Genomic DNA, 17,804 nt, shown 5'->3' with positions numbered 1-17,804 from the left:
ATGAATTTTTAACAGACTTTACATGTAACGCTTGGTCCAGGTAATAATTATTTCTCAACATTTTGGGGTTCTGGGCGAACTCGACGAGTTGGGGAGCTCCAACTCATCATGTAGGGATCTATTTGGATGTGCAGATTAAGCACCCAACTCGACGAGTTGGGGAGCCTCAACTCGACGAGTTGACGCTTGGGGTGAAAACCTTAATTTTCCGGGCATTGTACACTATTTAAAGGACTTAACCTCTAGGGTTGGCCTCCTTACTAGCCTCCTTGCCCAGAGAAAACCCTAGAATCGCCTCCCCCTCTTGTTCATTGAGTTTTGTGAGTATTTATTGATTGTTTGAGATCTTTGAAGGTGGTTTTGAAGAGAGAAGTATCAAGTTGGGAAGAGAGATCTTGGATCCAGAAACTCTACATCAAAGGTTGCATCTTGGAGGTATAAAGTCATAACCTTGACATGTAACTTATTAGATCTCATCTTTTATAGTTTAGGGCTGGGTTTTGGGACTTTGGCTTGGATGTCCAAAGAAAAGAGGTTTCCAAAGGTTGAGGATGTAGATCTGGCCTCTATAAGACCTCTAGAGGATTAAAGTTGCAAACTTTAATAGCCTCCATGTCCCATTCATGCAATATGTCCACTATGAAGCCTAAAATGGACCTTGGAGAATGTTTCAAGCATGCAAGGATGTAAAGTTAGAAACTTTACATGATTTGTCCACCTTTGGACATCAGATCTGTGTTTTGGGATGGTGGGATGAGAGTTTAAGAGCTTAATGAGTCAAGACCTTCCTTAAAGGAACTAGGGTTTGGGGTTTAGAGCTTACTAGATGATCCTTGGGGGTAAAGTTGGAAACTTTACCCTTCTAGGCATCTCTATGGATGGGGTCTAAAGTTTGGAACCTTTGGATTCGAAAAAAAGGGCTTAATGCATTAAGTGAGTTGACAGACTTAAGAACTCGACGAGTTCACAAGGGAACTCGGTGAGTTGGGTTGGATTTATCTCGATTCTGTTGGAAAACGGAGGAACTCGACGAGTTGTAGGAGAACTCGATGAGTTGGATTGTAACATCGTGATTCTGACTTTGGGATGTACTCGACGAGTTACTGGGATAACTCGACGAGTTAGGTCAACTCGGAGCGTTAACTTTGACCTTGACCAAGGTTGACTTTTAAGGAATTGAAGGGTTGAGTTGTATCTAAGGGATTGTTTATGATTAGGGAGGTGGCAGAGCTGATACTCAGAGTTTGGACCTACTTGGCTACAGTTCGCATTTGAGGTGAGTCTCCTCACCATACCAATGGGTCGAAGGCACCAAGGCCAGCCCGTTATGTGATATGTGATATGTGATATACTAGATGTTATGTGATACGTTATATACTAGCAGTTTCTATGATATTTTCATGGAAGACCTCAGGGGGGGGGGGGGTTCCCGAGGCAGTTGGATATCAGTCCATGTGGGGGTTCCCATGGCATTCCAGGCTAAGACCATGTGGGGGTTCCCATGTCACTGGTGTAAGACCTTGGAGGGTTTCCATGGCATCCTTATATGTTTGTAAGACCATGTGGGGGTTCCCATGGCAATGGGCTAAGACCATGTGGGGGCTCCCATGACACCCGATGTAAGACCTTGGAGGGTTTCCATGGCATCCTTATATGATTGTATGCATGACTTATGTGGTTTATGTAGCTGATATAGTTAATATGGTTTATGTGATTATGTGGATTGTGTGGGGTATGCTCTGGGGAACTCACTAAGCATTAGCTTACAGTTTGTTGGTTGTTTCAGGTACTTCAGGATCTAAGGGCACGAGCCCGGCGTGATGGCGCGGCATGCACTCTCTGGCGTTTTATTTGGGACACTATGATATTATGAATAATTTATCTGATGTTATGGATTTTGAAAACAAATGTGTTGGGAATTTTATATCTTATGGAAATGTTTTGGTTATTTAAAATGAAAAATTTTATTGAAAATTTTGGGTTGTTACATTACCTGTCCAGGCCTGTTAAAATATAACTTTAAAAATAAAGTCAAAATTAACCGACTGAGTCTAAACGAAAATTGTAGAGTACGTCGCCACCTACGCGTGGATATAAAGAATGTCGAAAACAAAGCTCGTATGTGAAAGTTACGAAATTTAGAAGTCGGGAGGGTGCTGATGCGAAGAGGGTGACATGGCCGAATCTTAGCCTTTGCTTGCTCCCCCTTGTCTTCGCTTTGGATGCTGACAGACGCCCCCTCGTACGCGCATCGTACGTACCTCCAAGGAACACCCACCATACCAAGGACCAGGCTCCCTATAAATAAGATGTGAGGGCTGCCATTAAATATCACACCTTAACCCTTTTCTCTCTCTCAAACTTCTCTCTAAACCTCCCCAACCTCTAGTACTTCCCAAGTGCTAAGAGGCGAGTCCCAGAGAGCTAGAAGGCTCCGAGAAGAAGAGCTTTTCGGCTCAGAAGTTCTGCCCCCGCAGAGCCCAGTTCCTAGCCGAACCTCCCGATTTCGCCGAATGAAAATAGAATTGTTAGAAGAGAAGCGTTGCCCTAGTTTGGAATCATCACTTTAACAAGTGAGTGCATAGTTACTTTCATCTTACACATAGTTATGAAGTATTTAATATAAATTATGTGCTATCTGTGCATATAGATATGAAGTATTTAATATAAATTACGTGCCAACTAGCAGCCATAGGGTTATCCGTGGGATTCTCTAGTCGGCTTGTGAGGTGAGTTTTCTCCTGTAGGAACGGGTCGAAGGCACCAATGCCGGCCCGTTTATGTATGTTAGTATGTTCCGGGCTAAGGTCCGATGTCGGGCGGTGCCCGAGGAATGTTTGTATGCTTGATGTCTTCGTGATTCCTGCATGTGCTTATTTTATATGATTCCTGACTTCGGTCTGATGCTGGGGAAAGCCCGAGGAATTTTTGTATGCATCCGAATTTCGGTCCGATGCTGGGCGGGGCCCGAGGAATGTTTACATGTATGTTTCCGAGCTACAGTTCGATGTCGGGTGGTACCCGAGGAAGGAATGCATGTTTAGTTATACTTGTTGTCTTTGTGATACTTGTATGTGCCTAGTAAGGAGGTGAGTGTGGGCGGGGTCCCGTATCTCATCACTAGCTGAGAGTGGACGGAGTTCCATATCTCACCATTAGCAGAGTAGGGTCGGGGCCCATGATAGGCAAGGCCTTAAGACTAGAATATATAGTGTTGTGTATGATTCCTTTTGTACTAGCATGATTATATGTTATTGTTTGTATGTGTATAGTGGGCGGGGCCCAGAGACAGGCGGGGCCTGGTAGAAACAGATCTGTATACCGAGCGGGGCTCGATGCAAGGAGGGGCTGATGCCGGACTCTGTCTGATGCCGAGCGGGGCCCGAAGAAGGGGCGAGGGCTCCGTTTATGTGATTATGTGTATGGTATGTGGTAGTTTGGGGAGACTCACTAAGCTTCGTGCTTATAGTTTCAGTTTTGGTTTCAGGCACTTCCAGTAGCAAGGGGAAGAGCTCGGGATGATTGCAGTGCACACACCATTTGTTTAGCCTGGGATGTTTATACTCTGATATATATTTGACGGATGTTATGATATTTTGAGATACACGACTTATGATTTTTATATGATGTTTGATGAGTATGGTTTTCTTAATGATTTAAAATGAAATTTTTAGACTATATTTTTGGGATGTTTCAAGTTGGTATCAGAGCCTTGGTTTGAGGGATTCGGGCACGCTCTCGGGTGTGTCTGAACTCAAACTGAGGACTTGGTATAAAATTTTTAAAGGAAAAATCATTTTAAAAAAAGTGATTTCGAAAAGAGAAAAAGGGTGTGGTGCATGCAATCAGTCGGGCTCAAGTAAGTACTCCTAAATTACCCATACAAGTTTATGTTATGATATGCTTATGAGAACCGCATGATAGATTAGGGCTAAGGATCTAGGAAGGATGCCTTATGTGCCTGTTATATGTGTATGAGCTTTATGAAGTGCATGCTAGTACTGATTAATCAGTGATATGATGGCCTGATTAGGATATGCTTGGTTACTGTTACTCAATGCTCGAATGTTGCTTGCTTTGTGCTTTTAGGAGTTCTAGCTATCTTTAACTAACTAGTAAACGAATACGTTAAGATACATATTGCGAGGACTAAATAATTTCAGAAGGTTAGGTTTAGCCTTATTTCGCAGCTCTCGTTTGAGTCTAACCGTTATAGGGTAGGACATCTTATTCGAAGAATTATCTGGTCTTAGTGATATGTAATGGTATTTGCGAGCTAGTTAGGGGGAGATAGCAGGGACTTCTTATGCAGCTGTTGGCGGAGAGTGGGTTGGTGATTACCCTAGGGCAAGCCTAGGATGAGATTAGCATGAGAACAACAGTAGCAGTAGAAGGGACTTGGTGGAGTCAAGGCAGTTATTGAGGAAAGTACGGATAGATGGGGAAGGTAGCATGTGAGGGGTTTTGAGCATTCTAACACTCCTAAGGTGTTCATGCAACCCTAGAAACCTTGGATCTATGTTTTCTCTATTATACATGCAAACTTTCATTTTTCCAAGGTTTCATCCTAACTAGCATACCATGAAGTATATGTAATACAAAAAAACTAGTAGAATGACATACATTTTCTTGTAACTTGATTCCTTGAGCCTTTAAGAGCCTAGCACCCCAAGTGTGATGCCTCAAATGCTTCACACAACACCACCAACAATTGGAAGAACTTGAGAGAAGTATACTTGTACTCAAAATCGGCTAGCCCTCTTTCCTTCCTCTTAAGTGCCGATTTGGTAGCTATGGGGTCCTTTATATAGTGTGACACAACTAGGGTTACACCATGCAAACCCTAATGTGCATGACTTTCCACATTCCTCATGCTCCATGGGTTTTAACCTCCATGGAGTATCCATGGGTCACCACATGGGTTTAGCCCAACATAAAGGATTATGGATCATAAGCACACTATATAAGAATGAATGATTTACACAATCAATCCCCATTTATTAATTAGTCTCTTTTGATCACAAAATTAATTCCAAACTAATTCTTGATCAATACTAATTAAATAATATGATTTCATATTAACATATTAGAACTTATAAAATATTAATAAATCATAAATATCCTGTTCTCAAAAGTCCATCCTGCAGATTGTTCTGGTGCCATGCAACCCAAATGGACCATGCTACTCTCGGGTCAAGTACATACCAATTATAGTTATGGGCTTAGACACTAAATCCAACAGTCTCCCAATTGGATAAGTCTAATAACTATAACTGCAAGTACGACTTAAAACACCGACTAGCAATCGTAGCTCTTAAAAGCATCTGTCGAAACGAGACGCTCCATTTTAGATAAGTGATCATATAATCCTCTATTTAAGATATCAGCCGGACAAATACATGGAACAACGTCATACTTATTGTCCAACAGTTTGTTTCCCGATTTCCGATTTGTTTGACATAGAACTTAATCGAACACATCAATTTAGTTCTGACTGGGCCCGACACATAAGTCAAAACAAAATCATCGAGGGGCCCAATATATCGCTTTTAATCCTCCAAGGACTAAAAGGAACACATAAACTTCGACAGTATATGCTTGTACTAACTATTCGTCGAATCATACACAACAACATGTTTTATAACATCGAGTTACCGATGCGTTTTCGTACTATCAATGTACAACCAACTCACAGTCATCAACTCATATATCTAGGTTTGAAGACTTATATGATATTATCGTCTCACGATCACTCGAGATAAATTCCATGAATTGATACAAGTGAGCGCGGGTTGAATCCAATACTCAGACCTTATGAGAACTCATGAATGTTGCAGCAAACTTTGCAATATCTAACACAATTCAGACAAATCTACAAGCCAATTTCATGACAGTCTTGATTCAATACGTACTTCCAACGTATGAATGACTGTGGATAGTTTGAATAATATAATTATTCTGGAAGTCAAAACATGCAAAGTGAAACAATAGTAAACGATTGACACAAGACAGTACCATACTAGTAAATAAAAAACACTTTTTATTTAAACATCAAATATCAATTACATTTCAACTATTACAAGTTTCGAAAGCTATCTAATCATTAAAACTAATATGATCCTTCAGCCCAATGCGCCTCGCATGCTGTAAATGCTTAACCCTACTCAGTCCCTTTGTGAGGGGATATGCTGGGTTTTCATCCGATGATACTCTCTTTGCCACGAGGAGTCCTTCTTCTATTCAATGTCTAATGAAGTGGTATTTTCTGTCGATGTGCATGGATCTTCCGTGATCCCTTGGTTCCTTGGCTAAGGAAACTGCACTCTCACTGTCACAGAAAATCTCCATAGGCTCCTTTATAGATGGTACAACTCCAAGGTCTCCAATGAAGTTCTTCAGCCATATTGCCTCCTTCGCCGCCTCGCTTGCTGCTATGTACTCTGATTCGCAAGTTGAATCAGTTAATGTCTCCTGCTTGGAACTTTCCAAGTTATTGCTCCTCCATTCAGGGTAAAGACCCAGCCCGAATGAGAGCGGAAATTATACATGTCGGTCTGAAAGCTGGCGTCACTATACCCCACCACTCTCAATTCATCACTCCCACCGAGGGTAAGGACCCAGTCCTTAGTCCTGCGCAGGTACTTGAGAATATTCTTAACCGCAGTCCAGTGAGCCTTGCCAGGATTCCCTTCATATCTGCTGACCATGCTCAACGCAAAGGCCACATCAGGGCGAGTACAAGTCATAGCATACATGATCGAGCCAACAGCGGAAGCATATGGTATTTGACTCATCTCAGCTATCTCAGCCTCTGTACTCGGACTCTGAGTTTTACTCAGTTTGGCATTACTCTGGATTGGTAAGTCACCTTTCTTGGAATCCTGCATGCTGAATCTTTTCAACACCTTATCCAAGTAGGTACTTTGACTAAGTCCAATTAGTCTCTTATTCCTGTCTCTCAATATCCTTATCCCAAGAATATAGGCAGCTTCTCCGAGGTCCTTCATAGCGAAACACTTCCCAAGCCAGGACTTAACCTCCTACAAGGTTGGGATGTCATTTCCTATGAGTAGTATGTCATCCACATACAATACCAGAAAGCTAACTATGCTCCCACTACCCTTGACATATACACAGGACTCTTCCTCGCTTCTCGAAAAGCCAAACTCTTTGACTTTCTCATCGAAACAAAGATTCCATCTGCGAGATGATTGTTTCAATCCATAAATGGATTTCTCAAGATTACACACTCTATTAGGTCACTCTGCATTGACAAAACCCTTTGGCTGACTCATGTAAACATCCTCAGCCAACTTTCGATTAAGGAAAGCGGTTTTGACATCCATTTGCCATATTTCATAATCATGAAATGTAGCTATGGCTAGCATAACCCTAATAGACTTAATCTTCGCTACTGGTGAGAAGGTCTCATCATAGTCAACTCCCGGAGTTTGAGTAAAGACCTTCGCAACCAGTCCCGCCTTATAAGTGTGTACTTTCCCATCTATGTCGGTCTTCTTCTTGAAGATCCATTTGCACCCAACTGTCTGACGACCCGGTATATTGTAAACCAAGTTCCAAATTTGATTGTCATACATGGACTGAATCTCGCTGTCCATCGCCTCTTTCCATTTATCAGACTCGGGGCCTGTTATGGCTTCCTTGTAGTTGTTAGGTTCATCCAAATTTATCAGTGTGCTATCACTGATAAATGTATCACCCTCAGATGTTATATGAAAACCATATAACACAGGTGGAACACTAACTCTACTGGAACGCCTCAGAGGTACGGATTCGTCAATCGGCTCAATAGGAGTTTCCTCCTCAGGTTGATCACTAGTGTTTGAGGTTCCTTCACCGCTTGACTCTTGAAGTTCTTCAAGATCAATTTTCCTCCCACTGTCTCCTTGGCCTGTGAGCTCTCTCTCGCGAAAGACTCCTCTCCTCGCCACGAAGACAACATTGTCACTCGGTCTATAGAAGAGATAACCAAATGATTTTTGTGGGTAGCCGATGAGAATACACCGCTCACTCCGAGGTTCGAGCTTGTCATGAGTCTCGCGCCTCACAAAAGCCTCGCAACCCCAATCCTTGATGTGGTCTAATGTGGGAGCCTTCCCAGTCCACATCTCGTGAGGTGTTTTGGCAACCTTCTTGGTAGGGACTAGATTAAGGATATGGGCAGTAGTCTCTACGGCATACCCCCAGAATGAGATTGGTAACGAAGCTCGACTCATCATGGTATGAACCATGTCCAACAAGGTTCGGTTGCGCCTCTCAGCCACACCATTAAGCTGTGATGTCCTAGGTGGCGTCAACTGTGAAACAATTCCACATTCCTTAAGATAGTCAAGGAACTCGATACTAAGATACTCACCACCTCGATCGGATCGTAGCATCTTTATCTTCCTGCCCATCTGATTCTCCACTTCCTGTTTAAACTCTTTGAATTTATCAAAGGTTTCTGACTTATGCTTGATTACGTAGACATAGCCATATCTGATGGGTTTTTGAGCACTATATCAATCCTATGGTGTACATGCAAACCCTAATAGCTTTGGATCTAGTTTGTCTAATGAACATGTAATTGATAATCCAAAGCCATAAACCCTAGATCTAATAAACAATAACTGAAATTAGGGTTTAGATCTTACCTTTGATTGTTATATAGCAATAACAATCAATCCTTGACTTCAGAAAGCTTAGTGCCTCAAGTGTTGCACCTCTAATGGAGTCACAAACACCACTAAGCAACTTGGATGAAGAGGGAGGAGAGAGGAGGCACCAAAAATGGCTGGAAACCCTAAAGGAAGTATTCACCACGTTTTTGGGGCCACAAGGGTTCCTTATATATGCTGGCTATTAGGGTTTACAGCTTGGAAACCCTAATCTGACTGCTTAAGCCCTAAGCAGCCCATGGACTCCCTCTTTAGAAGCCTTGGACGATTTCTAATGGGTTTCCCCATAGAATTCGTCCACTCCAACTTCTATGGAGTCCATTAGCCCATCTATGTAATTATCTTATAATTACACAATAAGTCCCTTAAGTTTAATTAATCTCTTTTAGCCACAAAATTAATTCTTAATTAATTCTTGACTAATATTAAACAATATGATTTCTCCTTTAATATATTATTCTCATAATATATTAATAAATCATAATTAAACCTTTCTCTCCTTAATTCATCCTACATATTGCTATGGTGAAGGCAACCCAAAAGGACCATGCTCACAATCGGGTCAAGTACATACCAAAATAGTTATGGACTTAGACACTAATCCAACAGTCTCCCACTTGGATAAGTCTAATAACTATTTTGCATAACTTCAGAACCTGATCAGCAATCGTAGCTTTCAAAAGCCGCTGTCAACTCTGATCTTATCAGATACGCGTGTCCTTTAGATAAGGGGTCATATATTCCTCCATTCTCAAGATATCGTATAGACACAAGACATGAATTTCAATCATTCTCTCTATATTGTTTCCCGACTTCCGATTTATGACGACTGACAACAGACTACAATTGAACACATCAACTTAGTCCCGGCTTGGCCAAGCGCTTAGTGTGTCATCACAAAATCATCGAGGGGTCCACAGATATCGCTTTTATCCCACTTTGGATAAAAGGAATGGATAAACTTTGACTCAAATGCTTGCTTGCACTTACTAATCGAATCACACACAACAATAAGTTTTATAACACCAAGTTACTAGTGCGTTTACTTATCATCGATGTGCAACCGACCAGCAAATAACAACTCACACGTCTCGGTTTCAAGAATATACAATATTATCATCTCACAATCACTCGTGATAAAAACCATGAAGCGATTCAGGTGAGCATGGGTTTAATCCAATACTTTAATCTTATCAAAGCACTCATGAACTCTGCAGCAAACTTGTGCCATGTCTAAACACTTTAGACAATCTACAGACAGATTCATGACAGTCTTCCTTCATACCTACTTCCAATGTATGACCGACTGTGAATGTTTGAATAACCTAGTTATTCTGGAAGTCAAAACATGCAGAGTGAAACACAATAATAATATTAATCCTATATGGCCTCAAAACTTTTGAGCGTAAATAAAATACTTTTATTTAACCACCATATTCATTACTCATTATTCATTGCTTACTGTTTCAGAAAATCAACTTATTACTTGAATTACAACAATAATTGTCCCATGCTCCAAGCATGCACACTTTGTTTCCTATGGTCCATGCTTTGTGAAATAGATCAATTGAAAACTTTTCCAATGATGCTCATTTCACAATTCCTAATCCTCATCGTTAGTGTAAGAACACAAGGTTCTCGCCACTACTAGAATATGTTAGATTCTAACATTTTATGCAATGATCCTTTCGAAAAGTCATAGCACAAAAGTCACCAAGACTTGGCCAATGAAATTACAAGGTCTCTATCAGAAATTGTTACAAACAATTCTATAGATGCGATGTCTCTCATTCAAAGTACATTCCTTTGAACATCCTTTTGCATAAAATTTTCTAATCTAGACATAAATTCTTAATTTCCAACTCCCAATATGGAAACATTTCCATATTTGACATATGGCAACTCATTCTTAATAGAATCTTATCTATTCATAATAATGTCGATATGGTCCATCGAACACTATACTTCCAGCTAGTCACAAGCAACAAATCCTTGGTGAACCTTAGATTGTCCTTTGATAGTTGTTTAATTATTTTAGCCAAAACCGTTCTAGTCCTTTTTCCCTCTTAATGCGCTAAGCATTTGAAAAAATTTTGAATGATCAAACATTATAGCATAAGCAATCGATCCTATACCCGAAGCGTATGAGACACGATTCATGAAGACGTGATACTTAACCAGTTTTCTGCTATAATATTTCTAATTGCGATGTTCTCACAATTTTGATTATGAAAAGGGATGCCGTAATCATAACCAAATTTTGAGAATGCAATTATCCTTTTCATATATAGAATTTCCTCATGTTGAACCATTCCAACACAACGTTCATATATATTTGACTAAATTTGATTAAAATTCCACAATCTAAGCCTTTAGATTTGAAATAATAATCATGCTCCCACTAACACAATGATTATTTCCATACAAGCATAACACTTATGCTCCTACTAGCTTTGACATGTATTCAGAAAACAATTGAACTTCTAGAAAATAATACTTATTGAATTCCAAAGTCCATATTTCTAATACTAGGTGCTTCGATAAGCCTTTATCTTAGCTTCTCAAACTCATACACCTTTCCTTAGAAAGCTCACATGTGTGTCTAAACAACTTCAGAGCTTATGTTACTAAGTCCCAAATGTTCAGACTAATTGCCAAATCTCACAATTCGAACTACGAAGAGGGATATCGTAATTATAATCGAATTTGAGAATATAATTTTCACAATTGCAATCTTCTTAAAAAATTTCTTAGTGAAAGCATTTCCTTACAATCATTTTCATGAAGGAGGGAAACCTTATGACACTTAGATTTTAAAGTGTATGTGTTCCTATCCATGTGAATTTGTCATAACAACAATCATAAGACAATGTTTGTGACAAATCCAACTCATATGGACTGAACTTGTGCAATCTCAATTTCCTGCCTCATGGCAGCACGAGTGCCCACCATTCCTTCCAGGTTGTTAAGCAGCTCACCCTTACCTATCAATGTATTTTCCATTGATCTAGGTGCTTGCCTTTATGCATGAGAATTCATAGAACTCACATACACAGTTAACTCAACTGGAATGGAACAGAAAGTATGACAAGTTATAAACCTCAAGTCACGTGCTAGTGATGATCAACTAGGTTTACTCTTGATTTGTTCTTGAAACTTTTCAAGACATTTAATACTCCCACTGACTCCTTGACATATGAGATTCTCTTGTCAAGAAACATTTATTGACAAAACAAATATTCAAGAGTTAGTGTAGCTTCTTATCAAGTTTAACACTTCACTTAATTGGTCCTAGTTGGTCTTTGTCTTATCCAAGACATCACAACTTACCAATTTCAAATGTACAAGAATAAGAAACTTTCTTATTCTACATTTGATAAGTGTTACAAACCTACTTAAGACTTGTCACTCAAGTCACAATCTTGACTCTAAGACTTGATATTGGAACGAAGTATGATTGACTTCTTGATTTAACCATTTCTACAATTCTCGATTCCTCTTCTTAGAAATGCAATTGTACTAAGACTCACTTAGAGGATCAATTGAGACATGGTTCTTAATCGTTAAGACCTATCATAAAACACAATAAAAGTTACTCTCCCTTCTTCTTAGAATAGAGAAACTTTTATCTTTCTGCCTACTAGATTCTTCTTATTCGTTCTGCTATTGATTGAAACTCTTTTAATCAACTCAGAATTATACTCAATCTTATAAGTATAACCATATTTACTAAACTTTAGTAAATCATGACGAATATCTTTGTCACTCTTGTGGTAGATTTGATCAACGTACGACCTAGTGTACTCGATCTCCTAGTCCTTCAATTGACACTTTGTCAAAGAATTAGTCTAAATTTCCCAAATGTGAAAGTTTTTCATTCATCATACAATACATGTTGCATGATTCCAAGTTTCTATCCACTTGAAACTTGGGTGATGAGAAACTCTCCCCATTTGGTAAACTCTCGACACTTCCACAAATAACCTAATTAAGAATCAAATCCATCATTGCTAATAATGGAAACATTCAAACATCAACTTTTCATACATGCCATCGCAAGGATAAATAAATAAGACAAAATCAAAATTTATTTTATTGCGGAAAAAATTTGTCCTTTACAATGCAATTCAACTGAAAAACTATGCTATTACATATTTCTTCGCAATCTACCCTAACTCTAAAGTAGCAGCTCAAAAATCTGATCTTCGAATCCATGCAATCGAAATCCATTTCTTCATGATCAGATTCAGCACGCTTCTTCCTTAAGCTTCGTCTCTTTTCTTCGATCCTGCAAAACTTCAAATGTAATCTTATCACATCACATATTAAGAATCAAAGAATAGGAACATATAGAGTTAGTTAATGGGTTTTACCTGAAGTAGAGCCATACGTCTTGACTCTCCCATCTCTTAGATCTCTCAGGTAAACAGGGCAGCTTCGTCTCCAATGCCCCTTCTCTTGGCAATAGAAGCAAATGGACTCTTTTGGAATGACACAAGGAACTATCTCAGAATTTACCATTTTTAATGTCCATTAAAGTTTGGGATTTTGATTCACCAGACAAATTTGCTTGATCAGCACGCCAAATCATTGCTGATTCAGCAGCTATAAGCAAATAGGTCAAATCAATGAGGGTCACGTCATGGTCCATCATATAGTACTCTCTAACGAACTCACTATATGATTAAGGAAGCGACTGAAGAACCCAGTCAACAACCAACTCACCTGAAATCTCGACACCCAACATCCTTAACCTGTCAATGTGTGACTTTATCTCCAACACGTGTGCACACACAGGATTCCCATCTTCATGTTTACTTGCCAATAGGGCTCGAGTGAGCTTGAACTGTTCAAGCCTTTGAACTTGTGGGTTAGGGAGAATAATTGGAGGAGGTGGAGGAAGTGAAGCATGACTCTCATTTCCTTGATCGTATCGTGGAACGTCATCTTCATTTGGAAAGCTTATTCCAAGGGACTTGGGAAGACCATTGTAAGATTTAGACATCTACAAAACGGGAGAAAATTCAAGTAAGGTTGGTTGAGTCCTTAATAAAACCTCCAAATGAGTTATTAAGGCTAGGATCCAACACAATACTCTACAACCTAGAAGAGGGATGCCGTAATCTAGTTGCAGAATATTTGAAGGTAGGTAAATGACGATTTACCAATTTCTACCATGAAAAACGAAAAAGAAGTTTAAGTTTTAAATGAATTGAAACTCCTAGATCTTTTGAGATTCATTGAACTTTTCAATGGCATGTTTAATCTCGATTATGCCTTTCAAGTTTGCGACTGGGATGCCGAGGATCACAAACAAGGTGTGAATAACCATACGAATCTACGTGATGCACTCAATGCTACTATCACCTAATCAATGTGCCGGTTAGCCACACACGCTCCATTGATCTATGATAAACATCGAGCCACCCTTCGCCACCAATGTCAATCCCAAATTAGTGTGCCGGTTAACCACACACGCTCCACTAACGTTTGACAAGGGTACAAAGTGTAATTCCATGGATTAGCATACAATTTCACATTTTGCCTAAAGTAACTAGAATTTGGGAATTTGTAAAAGCATGTAGTTACTTTGTACTTCATTATACTTATAATGGAAGGTTTCGTCCTATCCTACCCGATCGGCTAACGACCCTCCACTAGTCAAGAGTGCGGTGGGTAAGAGTGGATACCCATTCAATCGCCATTTTATACGTAATTTCCTTAAACACCCCTTATAGACCAGCTTCGTGAATGAGGCCTACTAACGGTAAGACTGACTGTTTAGTTATACATACATAATATTAGACTTTTAATGTCATATATATATATATATATATATATATATATATATATATATATATATATATATATATATATATATATATATATATATATAGTATAGGGTGTATTTTACACTTTTAAAATACTAGGTGGTTTTATTAATTTTATCTTTTAATTAAACTTTTAATTAACTTAACAAAACCATAAGGGTGTAATTTGAACCTTTTCAAAATACTAGGATTTTAGAATTTAAATATTACATAATTAAACTATTAATCAAAATTTTAAATTCCAAAACTTGATGGCAAGTTTTGAACTTTTCAAAACATTAGGGTTTAGAATTTAAATCTTTCAAAATTAAACTTTTAATCAAAAAAATTTAAATTCGAAAACTTGAGGACAAGTTTTGAAACTTTTCAAAACATTAGGGGTTTAACTATTTAAATTTCAAAAACAAACTTTTAAGTTCAAATTTAAACTATAAAACCTAAAGGGGAAAATTGAAACTTTTCCACAAGATAATTCAAATCTAAATTACAAATAATCAATCTTTATCTAATAAAACAAAAGATTATCTAAATTTTGACAATTATCTTCTATTTTGGCAAGGATAATCACCCAATATAGATAAAATTCGGATTTTATTGACAAAAAACGTTTTAGGTAATTATCCAAAGCCAAAACATGTCAAAATCCCGCAAAAACAACATTCTGCGTCTCAGACTCGCCGAGTCAGCACTGGACTCGTCGAGTTCACAGTGGACTCGGCGAGTTCAACCATGGACTCGGCGAGTCCAGCCCCCAGAAACTCAAAATTTTCGATTTTAAGCTTGAATAATCAAATATAGCATCAAATACATCAAACAAAACAGCCCTAGGCTCTGATACCACTGATGGGTTTTTGAGCACTATATCAATCATATGGTGTATATGCAAACCCTAATAGCTTTGGATCTAGTTTGTCTAATGAACATGCAATTGATAATCCAAAGCCATAAACCCTAGATCTAATAAACAATAACTGAAATTAGGGTTTAGATCTTACCTTTGATTGTTATATAGCAATAACAATCAATCCCTGACTTCAGAAAGCTAAGTGCCTCAAGTGTTGCACCTCTAATGGAGTCACAAACACCACTAAGCAACTTGGATGAAGAGGGAGGAGAGAGGAGGCACCAAAAACGGCTGGAAACCCTAAAGGAAGTATTCACACGTTTTTGGGGCCATAAGGGTTCCTTATATATGCTGGCTATTAGGGTTTACAGCTAGGAAACCCTAATCTGAATGCTTAAGCCCTAAGCAGCCCATGGACTCCCTCTTTAGAAGCCTTGGACGATTTCTAATGGGTTTCCCCATATAATTCGTCCACTCCAACTTCTATGGAGTCCATTAGCCCATCTATGTAATTATCTTATAATTACACAATAAGTCCCTTAAGTTTAATTAATCTCTTTTAGCCACAAAATTAATTCTTAATTAATTCTTGACTAATATTAAACAATATGATTTCTCCTTTAATATATTATTCTCATAATATATTAATAAATCATAATTAAACCTTTCTCTCCTTAATTCATCCTACATATTGCTATGGTGAAGGCAACCCAAAAGGACCATGCTCACAATCGGGTCAAGTACATACCAAAATAGTTATGGACTTAGACACTAATCCAAAAATATCTACTGTAATCATCAGTAAAAGTCACATAGAAGCGGTTAGCATCCCTTATGGCGGTTCTGAAGGGCTCACACACATCGGTGTGTATGAGATCCATCAAACGCTCAACCCTTTCACAAGTACCAGTGAAGGGTGATTTAGTCATCTTTCCAAGTTAACAAGATTCGCAAGTGTCATCCGACCTTAAGTCGAATGACTCCAAAACTCCAGCCTTTTGGAGTTGGCCTATGCGCTTCTTGCTGACATGTCCAAGACGACAATGCCACAAGCATGCCTTATGCAATTCATTGGAAGAATTGATATGCAACACATCATTTCCTAAGTTGTCTACAACACTCACAGTTTCATATACACCATTACAAGGTAATGTTTTAAAATAAAAAACAACATTATAATAAGCATTTATTGCACCAATTTCATTATGAAACGAAAATGTGAAACCTTGTTTGTACAAACCATGAAAGGAAATAATATTTCTCGCCATATCAGACGAGTGTCAACAATTATTCAAATCTATTCTTAACCCACTACTAAGCAATAAAGAGTAAACTCCAATCTTGGTGACAGGTGAAACCTTCCTATTCCCCATGATCAAGTTTATCTTCCCGTGCTCCAAATCCTCACTTCTTTTTAGGCCCTGCACATCAGAACAAATGTGAAATCCACAACCTGTGTCAAGCACCCAAGAGTTAGTATGTGATGAGTTTTTAGATAGAATAGTATAAATACCTGCATGGGTGGCCTTAACCTTCCCATCTTTAACATCCTGCAAGTATTTGGGGCAGCTTCGCTTCCAGTGCCCTTTTTTGTGACAGTAGAAACACTCTGCTTCTTTAGGAATGGAAGAGGGAGTAGCAGAACCAGCCTTGGTCCCACTTGAAGAGGATCCATCAAGAGACTTTCCCTTGCGGCTCTTTGAGGGAGCCTTCCTCTTCTTCCCTTTCCCTTGTCCAATTGTCAGAACAGGGGCGGTGGTAGGAGTAGTAACAACCGATTTACCTTTGAGACCACTTTCAGCAGTCCTCAAAAACCCTTGAAGTTTACTAAGTGTGACCTCCTTCTTGTTTATATGATAGGTCATGCGGAACTAATCATAACATGGAGGTAAGGAGTGTAGAATGATATCTATAGACAGCTCCTCAAGAAAGTTCACATTCAACTTTAGCAACCGGTCCACAAACCTTTGCATTTTCTGCAAGTAGCCGGTGATGGGTTCACCATATTTCATCTTGGTTGTTATCATGGAAGAGATGATTTCATACCTCTCTTGACGAGTACTCTGATGGTATCTTTCCATCAGGTCCTGGTGCATCTCACAAGTGTAGAAGTCCTCATAGGACTTTTGGATTTCAGTTGTCATCGTAGCCAACATGATACAAGACACCTTGGTGGCATCCTTCTCATGAGTCCTAAACTCAGCGATCTCCTCAGGAGTAGCAGAAGACTAATCGATTTTCTTAAGCTCCTTGTCGAGGACATATTCCTTGTCCTCATAGCGAGTGACAATCCTAATGTTCCTGATCCAATCATTGAAGTTGGAACCATCAAAGATGACTCTCCCACAAAGGTTCATGAGAGAGAAGGAGCCAGTAGGGTTTGAGCCAGAAGCAGTGTTGGAAGACATCTGAAAAGAAGGAAAGACAAAGTTTAGATTAGATAAAGAGTCC

Source organism: Lactuca virosa, chromosome 5, assembly GCF_052849685.1.
Source record: "Lactuca virosa cultivar CGN04683 chromosome 5, Lactuca_virosa_CGN04683_v6, whole genome shotgun sequence".
Classification (NCBI taxonomy): domain Eukaryota; kingdom Viridiplantae; phylum Streptophyta; class Magnoliopsida; order Asterales; family Asteraceae; genus Lactuca; species Lactuca virosa.
This window is presented reverse-complemented; position numbering follows the sequence as displayed.